General features: G+C 36.5%; 1 long non-coding RNA gene across 1 annotated transcript; it reads left to right on the top strand.

Annotated features, from left to right (window-relative positions):
* Window positions 1-5,549, top strand: LOC141493775 (uncharacterized). Its single transcript, XR_012470312.1, has 3 exons — window positions 1-155; window positions 4,637-4,754; window positions 5,348-5,549. It is a non-coding gene; the product is annotated as an uncharacterized LOC141493775 (long non-coding RNA).
* Window positions 5,550-11,767: the final 6,218 nt, after the last annotated feature.

Below are 11,767 nucleotides of genomic sequence, written 5' to 3'. Positions count from 1 at the left end.
TTGATTATAAGTGACTCCAAGTTATAAACCCGCATAAGTTGGACATCAACCTTAAGCACAATGTCTCTTCTCCAGGCCTTCAAGAGATGTAGCCTTACTACCTTGCTCCTGGGGTTCTGTCTGCAACTAGTCACTGGCCAAAAAGACTTTAATGAGTAAGTCACCCCTTATGCACATACCATCTCCCATCCAGGGGACAGGACTGACTCACTCTCTCTCTCTCTCTCTCTCTCTCTCTCTCTCTCTCTCTCTCTCTCTCTCTCTCTCTCTCTCTCTCTCTCTCTCCTGTGGGACTTGTCTCACCTCCTTTCTACCAATCTTCCAATACCAAGGTTCAATACAACCCCTCTGGAAATCTATTATCCTCAGAGATGGGTGAAACTTTTCTCAAACTCTAAAAAAATTTGCTAGTCTCTGATGGCCCTTATAGATCCACCTAGAAGCAGTATTCTCTGGGGAAAAAAAGTTTGAAGTTGGCCACAGAACTAGTCTTCCTTTTCAAAGACTTTTTTCTCCTGGACCTTAATTTCTACCCTACCTGGGAACCCCACAAGTCTCTCCAACTCCTTCCTTTTTCCCTAGGAAAGAAGAGGCAGAAAAGTTGTGGAAAGGGAAATTCATTGTTCATGCTACTCACTAAAATTTATATCTGGGTTGAGTTTACCTAGAGTATGAATTGGGAGAAAAGAGGGCACTATCATACATAATGACCTGGGAATCATTTCAAGTCCCTGGCCTGAAGACAGCTCCCAGAGTAGAGCAGCACCTAACATCACTCCTTTTTTATTGTGGGAATCTACCCCAGAATTCTGGACCTCATTAAGTGGGACTGAAAAAGAAGTTTACATATCTGGAAAGGAATCAGGAGTCTCAATCCTTAGTCAACCATTATCTTTTGGCCAATATAACTCTAGAGAATGATTATAGAAAATATAAAAGTAGAGTTCCTTGGGAAGGAAGTAGTCCATCATGTATGAAGTTCTTTCTATGAGACAGGATCTGGGTTAGGTATTTTTAAAATATTATCTCATTTGATCCTCACAGCAATCTTGGAAGATTAGTGCTATTATGATTTCTATGTTACAGCTGAGGAACCTGAGGCAGGCAGACTTGAAGTAACTTACTCAGTATCACATGGCTAATCAATGTCTGAGGCTGGATTTGAACTCAGAATTTTTTACTTCACTCTCAGAACTATATCACTGATGAGATGTTCCTGCACCAAGGCAGTTTGTGGAAAATAGATAAGTAGAAATAAAGTTTGGAATGGAATGAGAATGAAAGATAATAATAACTGCTAATAGGAAAGGGGAGGTCCAACAGAGGGGCATGGAGAAAGATAAAAAAGTAAATATTCAAACTGTCCAACTGTCATGAACTTTGAACTCAGACATAGGTTTTTCTTATGTAAGGGAAGAAAATTATTCTATGTCAGAGTATTTGGGGTTTTTATATGTTTCACCAAATATGAAGGCTCAAGTCTCAATAAATCCCTGGGAGACTGTTACAGATCATTATGGAAAATGAAGTTGTTTATTTTGTGCATTTCCATATAAAAGCTCAGCTGAAGTTATTGATCCAGTGAGGTTGGAAATTGGAGGTTGGTTCTACTCTGTCATTATTTCTTTCTCTATAAGACACATGCCTCAAGACCTGAACTGGGTTACACAGTTGAGTGTGCATGAAAGGAAGAAACTTTAAGTACCTCCTTTTCTCTCAATTTCTAACTAACTCTAGAGGCTTCATTACTAGAGTTGGCACTGCAAAAATATCACAAAGACCTTAAAAAATTTTTAATTTATGAAAAAGGTTTATGTTTAGACCTTTTTCTTAGAGCAGAGTTATCCAACCTTATTTTTACAAGTTTTTATTGAAACGAAAGACAATATATCTTGGTTTGCCATTTTAGTGATAGCTCTGCAGTAGCTTGGCTTCATTTACTAAAACTGGCCACATTTTGGACAGCCCTGTCTTAGAACATTAAGCTGACAAAGGGAAAAATAAAACTACTCCCGAAATGTGCGAGTTCTAAATTGCTTTGTATCAGCAAAATGGATATTCAAGGAATATGAGAACATGGAAAGACAAACTATAGTCCATTCACCTCCATAATTTTGTGGCACAATAGTTATTTGTATCTTTCCCAGGATATCATGGACTCAAGATGGGTTCTGTAGAGAAAAGGAAGGAATTACTCCTTGATCAGTCCAGCATACCTTCAGAACTTTCTTTCTGGGCCTCAATTTCCTTCTAGTGCCTGGGATTAGGGAGTGCTAGGATGGGAGTCCCAAAGAGGAAAGACTCATACCCTTCAGATAACTCTTTTTCTTCTTTACACTTTCATCTTTTTCTCCTGCATGAGATCATCAATCCCATGACCACTTTCTGAGATCCTTGGCTTATCAGATGATAGAATGATTATCAGAGAGATTTTCTATTTCTCTATCTCTCCATTTATAGGATGAGGCTATTTACTACGAAACTTCTCCCAATAACAACAGCTAAACGAAATAAAGAAATTGAAATCAGTTGTAATGTTTCAATTAAAGTCAGAGCATGCATACCTGTGAGTAAGGGAAATAATTCATGCAGGTGCATGAATGAAAAAAGAATGAAGGAAAGGGAGGAGAAAACTGTAAAACTGTAAAAAGAGAGGAGAATGGGAAGGAAGAATAAAAATGTGTAGGGTAAGAAAAACATTTGAAGGGATAAAGAAATCCCAAAATAAAAAAACAGAGGAGTAGGAAGGCAGAGTCTTGACTTTCATGACAGAGAGTGAGTGAGCTCTGAGTGAGCTCATCATCACTGATGAGGAGGGTTCCCTAATAAGAAAGCCATTACATTTTTTCATACCATGAAGGTGGAAAGAGATGATTGGGGGGGAAGAACATTAATTAGTTGAAAGGAAAGGCTATATAATTTATTTTTGAATAGAACTTAGTTTTCAGAGAAATATTTCTCCCACACAGTAATACCATCAAACTCAATTGTCTTAGAATGTGTCCCTTAGAATAGGGACACACAACCATCACCAACCAAATATACTGTTGCTTGAATTATTATCAGGAAAAACTAAATTGAGCCAAAATTTTCAATGGAAACCTTTCCCTGTATAATGCATTTCCCATGTTCTTGATTGTTATCTCACCATCCTGTGTTACTACCATGTACTGCCCATCTCTCATTGACTTTTACTTATTTTCTATATTTTTCAACTCAGGGATTTTTCTCCCTATTATTGTTTAGTTATTTCAGTGGTGTCTAGCTCTTCATGACCCAATTTGGGTTTTTTGACAAAGATAATGGATTGGATTGCCATTTTCTTCTCTAGCTCACTTTACAAATGAGGAAACTAACAAACAGTGTTAAGTGATTTGTCTCACAGATAGGAAGAGTCTAAGTCCAGATTTGAGCTTGGGAAGATTAGTCCTCTTAACTCTGTACCTTGCTGGGCCACTTAGCTACCCCAGTGAAAGATAGTCTAGAGACCACTAACATGGACAGTTTAACAGTAGACCTTCAGCGATTTCTTGTAGTAATTTTAAGTCTAATGTAAATGAGAGAAGAGCACTAAATTTGGAGTCAGAGGACAAGGACATGGGTTTAAACATAGTTTTAATACTTATCACTTCTGTTGATGTTAGAGTATGTGTGTGTACAGGTTACAAAGAGAGAGAGTGAGACTAAGGAAGTTACTCTACTTCTCTAGTTAAGATTTTTCATTTTCCATTTTTTTTAAAATGAGAGATTTGGACTATATGTCCTTTAAACTCATCTAAAGTAACTTTGAAACACAGTGATTCTCATCAACAAAGTGACTCCTTAATAAGAAACACTATTCACCTCCAGATAGAGAGGTGATAGACTCAGAATGCAGAATAAATGATTTTTTTTCCCTTTCATTCTCATACTATTTTTTTCTGGGCATGGTTAATGTTGAAATTTGTCTCACATGACTTCATATTTGTAATGACTTTGCATTTATTGTCTTCTTAATGGAGTTGGAGAAGTTGGGGGATGGGAATTGTACATATTAATGAAGTAAAATTGAATTAAAAAATAAATTCTGATCTCTCTATTCTCATCAAAATTCCCATCTAGAAGGAGAGATATGGCACAAAGGCAACTAGATAACCCACCAGATAGATCAGGAAGACACAAATTCCAATCTGGCTTCATTTACTAACTGTATGATCCTAGACAAATCATTTCACCTCTGAATGTAGCTTCTTCAACTAAAGAATGGAACTAAAATAGACCCACTCCTCTGTGTTGTTGTGAGGATCAAACAAGATAATACTAGATACAGTGCTTAGCACAATGTCTGGAATATAGTAGACCTTTATAATATTTTGTTCCCTTTCCTTCCCCAAAATATTTTGAGTCTTATTCTGGGAGGAGTTTGAGAGGAGGGAGAAAAAGGGATTTCCTTGAAGAGAAGTCAAATTCTCCTCAATGGTTTCCAGTGGAGTTTCTCTCCTTGTCTTACTCCATGATGGAAATCTGTTCAACCCTTCCCTCCTTCCATGCACAGCTAGCCTGACAGTGTTGTTGCTGCTGTTGTTATTCTTCTTCTCCTTCCTCTTCTTCTTTCTACCTTCTTAGTTACCACAATACTAATGCATTTTCTTTCCAGATGAAGGTCTCTATTGTGACAAATTTCAACACCCACTGTTCTACACCCTTTGAAGACAAAGCCTGTATGTGCTCACAGAACCCTATAAGAACATTCTCCTGGAACCTGTGCAGCATATGTAAGAGTAGATCCATAGAGGCTAGGTTGGGGGCAGGGAGTGCAAAGGGAATCAGGGGCAGAGGGTTATCCACAAAGGGAAGGACAAAGGCAATAGATGTCACAAGGAAGGAAAATGAACTTTTGGTAATGGGGAAAACAGGAGGGGCAAAAGAGTAATGATGGGACTGAATCTAAAGAATAAAGTCTATGTTGAGGTGTCAATTATAGAGTTTGCATATAAGGTTTCAAAGATTTGTGAGTAATTATGATTTGAAAATTTTTAAATCTGTAAGCTCTTTGGGAAATGGAAGTAAACTGGGGCGGCTAGGTGGCACAGTGGATAAAACACCAGCCCTGGAGTCAGGAGTACCTGGGTTCAAATCTGGTCTCAGATGCTTAATAATTATCCAGCTGTGTGGCCTTGGGCAAGCTACTTGACCCCATTTGCCTTGGAAAAACCTAAAAAAAATAGAAGTAAACTGAGACTAACAAAGTGTTTAATAAACATATTTTGTATAAATGAGTAAATAATACCTCTAAAAAGCATAAACTATTTTAGATCTTGGTGAGAAATGCTTATAAAAGTTTCAAGAACTACCTCACTTCTTCCAGGTCCTGTACTTATAAGCTGCATGGCTGAAGTTAAAATGAAAAAGAACACTGTGGATCTGAAGAGGCTATGGTACCTAAAAAAAGCATTCAAGGGTTTAATAGCCAAATATTTCTTGTAAAGGCCTGAATTGTTTTCCTATCTTCCTTGTTTCTGGCTAATCAACCTATGTAGAGATGTCTTGGGGATGAGTATCTTAGGTCTGTGTGGTTTGGGGATTAAATATCTTACAACCTTCTCTGTCTGTCTGGGTTATTTGAGTTGCATTTTGCTTTGTTTTCTTCCCCTCCCCCCCCCCAAAAAAATAAATCAACAGTTATACCTATACCAAATAATAAAGCTGATTGATTTCAACAATGTTTTTTTCTCATAATATTCTGGATTTATAAAATTTGTCCTTTAAAAATACTTCATAATTGGGTGTAATGGCTTATTTCTATAACCTGTGATATTAGGAAGACTTAGTCTGGTGGATCCCCGGTTCTGAGCTTCAGTTGGTAAGTAAATGGAAATGACCCAGGTCAGAAAAATGAAGTAATTTAAAGTTCCCATTCTGATTGGTATTAGAATCAGGTCAATGGACTTTTAGACTGAGAAAAATAAGGACAGCAAATCTAAGGAAAGGAAAGAAAAGGAAAAGAGAACAGAAGAGAGGAAAGAAGTGGGAAAAGGAGAGGGAGATAGCTTTTTTCCACATAGACAATGCATAAATGGCCTAGTGAAATGGAACTGGTTATCAGAAAAACAGAGAACAATGAAAAAATCATTTATAACTTAGATAGCCTTTAGGTATGAATAAATAGGGGTTAAGTAACTTCCCTAATTTCATGCAGCTAATAAGGCTCATAAGCAGAATTTGAACTCATAGCTTGCTTTCTCCAAGCCTAGCACCCTTTCCATATGTACTATATCTACATTCTCCTTCTCACTTATTTCACCCTGAGTTTATTCTCTGTACTGCCTAGGAAGTCTATTTTCTTCAGAACTCAAATCACCAAATATTTACCTTTCCCTAACTGCAATTCTCTTCTCTTCCAATCTAAACAATTGTCTTCCTTAAATTTTTATTAGTATTTAAACTCAGGACCATTTTGCTTATAGAAGACAGAAAACTCTCTATTATTAAATTATCTAAGACATGACACAAATTTTTACATTCTAAATCTATTTGCAATATTTCATTGATGCAAAATTCCATTAAATTGGACATCTCAACTGAACTGTACCTTCTTACCATATGGTACCTATGACCTATCAAAATTCCTCATTGATGGATCTACTCACATAAGATGGTAGCTTTTTGTAGGTCATTTAAAATCTCATGGATACCAGTCCAACCCTGAGGTTTTTGTGAGGATTGAATTAGTTAACATGTTGAAAGTATTTTGTAAACTTGCTTTGTGCATGAGCCATTGTTTTTTTCCTTATCATTATCTACTGAAGAATCAATATCCTTCCAAAGAAGATTTCTGTCTACTTTTCCTGGGTACCAGTCTAGTTAGATACAGAATGTTTTCCATATTGATCTGCATAATAGTAAATGTCAACCAATCATCACAACCAGATTTATATCCTGTGCATGCTGAAAATACCTGATATGCTTTTTCACCTTTACGTTTTTAGTGAACAGTCATTAGCATAGAAACCCACTAAAGAACGTTCCCTGACAATTTTTAGGATGACTGAACCACAGAAAGTCTTTTTTAGGATGGATTGAAAGGTTGTTGGGAGTAATTTCTTGCCTTATTAACTTTCTCTTCTTTGGACACAAATGCTCTGGATTTTCATAATCCTGATTTGTCTTTAAAAGACCAAATATGAACTACTTTGAGCAACAAGTTTCTACTAATGACTGAATAATAGAAAATTAATTGGAAAAATAATTGTCTCTTTTTATATATTGCAGTTTTAAGTGTCAGCACTGAGTTTGGTCTATTCTAGAACCATTGACATGAATTTGGCTTATATGTCTCTGATAGTTTTTTATAAACTTTGCCCAACTGAATGCCCCTCTATACCCTGCATCTGCTCTTCTAGGTGGCAGGTCACTGGCTAGAATCACCATCTTATGAGGATTCCCAACCATGCTCCCTCACTCCTAGCTCTGGATTGCTCCTTCCTTTCACCAGCAGTTTTCCCCTTTTGAATAACACTCATCTATCAATTTATATATGTGTGATATGGTCACTTTAAACTCAAGACCACATCTTTCTACAACAAGAGTACAGGTAAACATATACACAGGCAAGGGAAAATATAGATGGATGGATGGATAGATAGACAGACAGACAGACACACAGACAGACAACCATTCCTCCAATAATGGAGCCTCCAATTTTTGCAACTTAGGGCCTGTCTCACCTGACAGTCATTCAAGACCTATTTGCAGTATTCAGGAGCTTCTTTGACCTGAGCAAATAGCCAATAATTTATAAAAGCAGCAAATCGTGTAACCCAAGATAGTTTGCCATATACATCATGGATTACTTGTACTATTTCATACTTTAAGCATAGCACTTAACATTAGTGTCTTGCCTGCTTCATATCATCCAATTCCAAATTCTTCCACCTTTCTTCTGTCCAAGGCAGTAGATCCAGCTATTTCTAAAGTTCTGTTCTCTCCAACAGACAACTCTCTTTCTAAGGTTGAAACTATCAGAACCAACAGGGATAATCCCAGTACCAATGACCCAAAAAAGATAATTCTTACCACCAAAAGCTTTAGCACTATTAAGTTATTCAGTATTAAAAATGAATATAGTTTTATTGATGGAAATAACACTAAAGGAAAGTTTCTTCCTCCCCCCCATATTTTCCCCCCTATTAAAATGTGAACTCCTTCAGAGTCTTTCTTTTCTATTGGTAACTCTAGAATCTAAGATAGTGCATTGCACAGATTGAGAGTAAAGGTTCTGTTTTGTTTTTTTATGCAGTTATCTTAGAATCACAGAACAAGAGAAGTGGAAAAAAAACTTAGAATTCATTTGCTTCAATTACTCATTTGAGATAAGAAAAAATGAATTGTCCTGAGAAAAAAATAATTTATGCAACATCCCATAGAAAGAGAGTGACAAAGAAAGACCTTTAACCCAAGTCTCCTCTTCTTCCAAGGAATGATCTCTTCTCAATTCTTAATTCAATAAGTTTTTATTGGCAGCTCTGTGTAGTACCCATTTTCTCAGACACAACCTCAGGCAAATCAAATGCACACTTAGTTGCCTCCATGTCCACCTCTGCTTGGCAGGACACTCGGTACCTTATGCAAATGAACAAGATTCGCAGCTAATTCTTGGCCAAAAAAGGCAAATTATACCAAAACTAAAGAAAGAAAAATGGCAATATAGACAAGCAACTGCAAAAAAAAATGCTATATCATTCAAAAGTTTTTTTTTTTCTTTAAGGCAATTGGGGTTAAGTGTCTTGCCCAAAGTTACACAGCTAGGCAATTTTTAAGTGTCTGGGTCACATTTGAACTCAGGTCCTCCTGACCCCATGGTTCTATCCACTACACTACCTAGCTGCCCCCATTCAAAAATTTCAATGAATCCTAATAATTTAAGAGTAGTTGTTAATGCAAAGAAAAATAGTGCAAACTCACAAAATTATATATGTTTATTAATAAGCTCCCTTTAAATTTGAATTCTTCAGCTAGCTTCATCAAGAAATTGATGGCCTGAATAAAGGGAGAAAAAGTCATTTTGACAGTATGAATTAAAGTTGAGCTACTCTGATAAACTGACATTTGCTTCCAGAAGCTAGGCACCATATGCTTTCTTAATAATTCCCAGTACATGAAAAAATATTTCATCATTACAAGAAAATCACAGGGTGGGAACTCCCTCCCCCAATGCATATATGGTTTTATAGAAAGAAGAGATGCAGGAGGAACAGGAGGAGAAGGAGAAAGAGGTAAAGGAAAAGGAGGAGGATTAGCAGGAGAACAATGGATATCAACCACCACTCTCCCTAATTTTTGCCCATTGCTCATTGGGTCAGACTTAGATGCTCATGTCCAGTGTTCTATGTCATCTATATCTTTACTGTCTGTCACTTCTTGGGCAAGACATTGAGTATGCCTCTTTCATCTCCTTGTTTCTATGAAACTTCTCTTAGAAATAGTCTGACAAGTCCAGGAATTCCTGGGTATTTTTATGCATGAATAAGATGTTAGAATCACCCCCAGAATCCCAACTATGTATCTGTTTACAGACTGAATAGTAGGAATTATCTTCATTCTCCCCTGATGCAGTCAGAAATACCCTCAGATATGCCTGTATAGTCCAAGTATGAAATTCTATGACAAAAAGTTACCTCTTTCTTTCAACTGTAATTCCTAAGATAAGAAATGAACTGAAAATAAGTCATTCATTATTTTCTACTTTGGACTCCAATCTTTGTGTTGATTGGGTTTTCCAAAGGTCAATATATCTGTTCCCCCAGTCCCATAATAAATTGTAACCATCTTCTTGACCTCGAAGTTTTAGATCCCTTCCTACTGTCCTGGATTTGATATTGATCATTTGCATGCCATTGCCAAGAACTAACATCAGGGCTGAATCAGAAGGGTCTCACTATGAAGATTTTGTTATCAAAGATGCAGGGAAGGGGTGGCGTAGTGGCGTAGTGGATAAAGCACAGGCCTTGGAGTCAGGAGTACCTAGGTTCAAATCCAGTCTCAGACATTTAATAATTACCTAGCTGTGTGGCCACTTAACCCCATTTACCTTGCAAAAACCTAAAAAAAAGGTGTAGGGAGCTAATATCACTTAACAACAACAATAACAATAGCAAGTATTTATATTGCACCTACAGTATGTGATGTATTGTGTTCAGTGTTTTACAAATATTATCTCATTTGATGCTTATGACAATCCTGAAAATTAGTTACTGTTATCTCCATTACAGATGAGGAAACTGAGAGAGTTTAAGTGACTCAAATGAGTCACTTATCTCAAATGAGTTATCAAGTCAATGTCTGAGGCTCAATTTGAACTCAGTCTTCTAACTCCGGGCCCAGAGCCATCTTGCTACTTCATGATACACCAAATTAATTGCTTTCTTATAACTGAGATAATAGAGCCATCTAGAGCTGACAATTTTTTTCTATATTGTCTTCAAGTTCACAATGCTACTTTCAAATTTATTAGTTCCTTCTCTGATACCTACAATCCAGCCCAAATCTACCCATCCTTTAAAAAATACTTTCTCAGAGCCCATCATTAGTTAATATGTTCCTCTATTATTTCTTTTTCTCATTTAAACTACTTTTTAAAAGTCTGTACTTGATATTTCCATTGTGCTCTTTCACCTTAACACCCTTCAATCTGCTATCAGACCTTAAAACTCAATTTTGAATTCCTAGATGTGCATCGAGACTCAGCTCAATATCTAACTTTTATATAAAGGCTTTCCTGTTTAGCCCCCAGTTGTAGATGACTTCCCTCCTTTAATCCTTGTAAGAGCTTCCCCTTCCTTTAAAATAACTAAAATAATTTTAATCCCAATTTTTGTTGTTTTGACTATTTAACAAAAATGGAGACAAAAACATTTGAAGTTTGATGAAACCAGGGATTTTATATCATGTGATTAAACCCTCCTTTTTTTCATCCTATATCTGCACAGGGAAACAAACCAAAAAACACCTCAATTACAAGACATGCTATTTATCTCTATTAAATTTTCTCTGCTCATATTCTACTCATCATTCTAATATGTCAGTATTTGGAAAGTCTCAGTTCTTTCATCTAGAATATTAGCTATTCCCCTCAACCTAATATCACCTATATATTTGGTTACCATACTGTCCACACATTTATTTATGTCTCTGGTAAAATGGTTGAGAAGAGGAAAGGGATCAGACTTCTCTGATATGTCTCTACAGGCCTTCTAAATGGGTCCTGCCATTCAGTCATTTCTGAATTGCTATTGTGTTAATATTATCAGGATGGATTTTGTCAGAAATTTGTGCTGAAATTGAAGTGTGCTTTATTCAATGTATTCAATTCAATAAACATTTATTAAACACCTACTAGAGATATCTGTATCTCTATGACTATGTACTAGAAATAGCTGTGTCCCCAGCTAAGCACGGGGGACACAAATAAGAAAAAATATAAGTATAGCATCTGCCTTCAAGGAGTTTGCAATCTAATGAGATAGGAGAGGAGACAATACACAAAAGGAAGTTAAAAAGGAAAAGGCACCAGGGAGCACTTAGAATAAATGGTAATAATGGTAATTATGAAGGGTAAAATTGATAGAAAATTGAGAATTGACACTTTGGTCCTGCCTACAACTAGTCATTGGGTAAGATGATAATGAGTAAGCCACCCCTTATGCAGATATCTTTTCCTTGTCTGCCATCTCCTAACCTAATGATTTCATTACCTCTCCTGTGGAGTCTCATCTCATCCTGTATAACT

This window comes from Macrotis lagotis, chromosome 7 (assembly GCF_037893015.1).
Source record: "Macrotis lagotis isolate mMagLag1 chromosome 7, bilby.v1.9.chrom.fasta, whole genome shotgun sequence".
Lineage (NCBI taxonomy): Eukaryota > Metazoa > Chordata > Mammalia > Peramelemorphia > Peramelidae > Macrotis > Macrotis lagotis.
The sequence above is the reverse complement of the archived record's forward strand: the minus strand, read 5'-3'. Positions and strand labels throughout refer to the sequence as shown.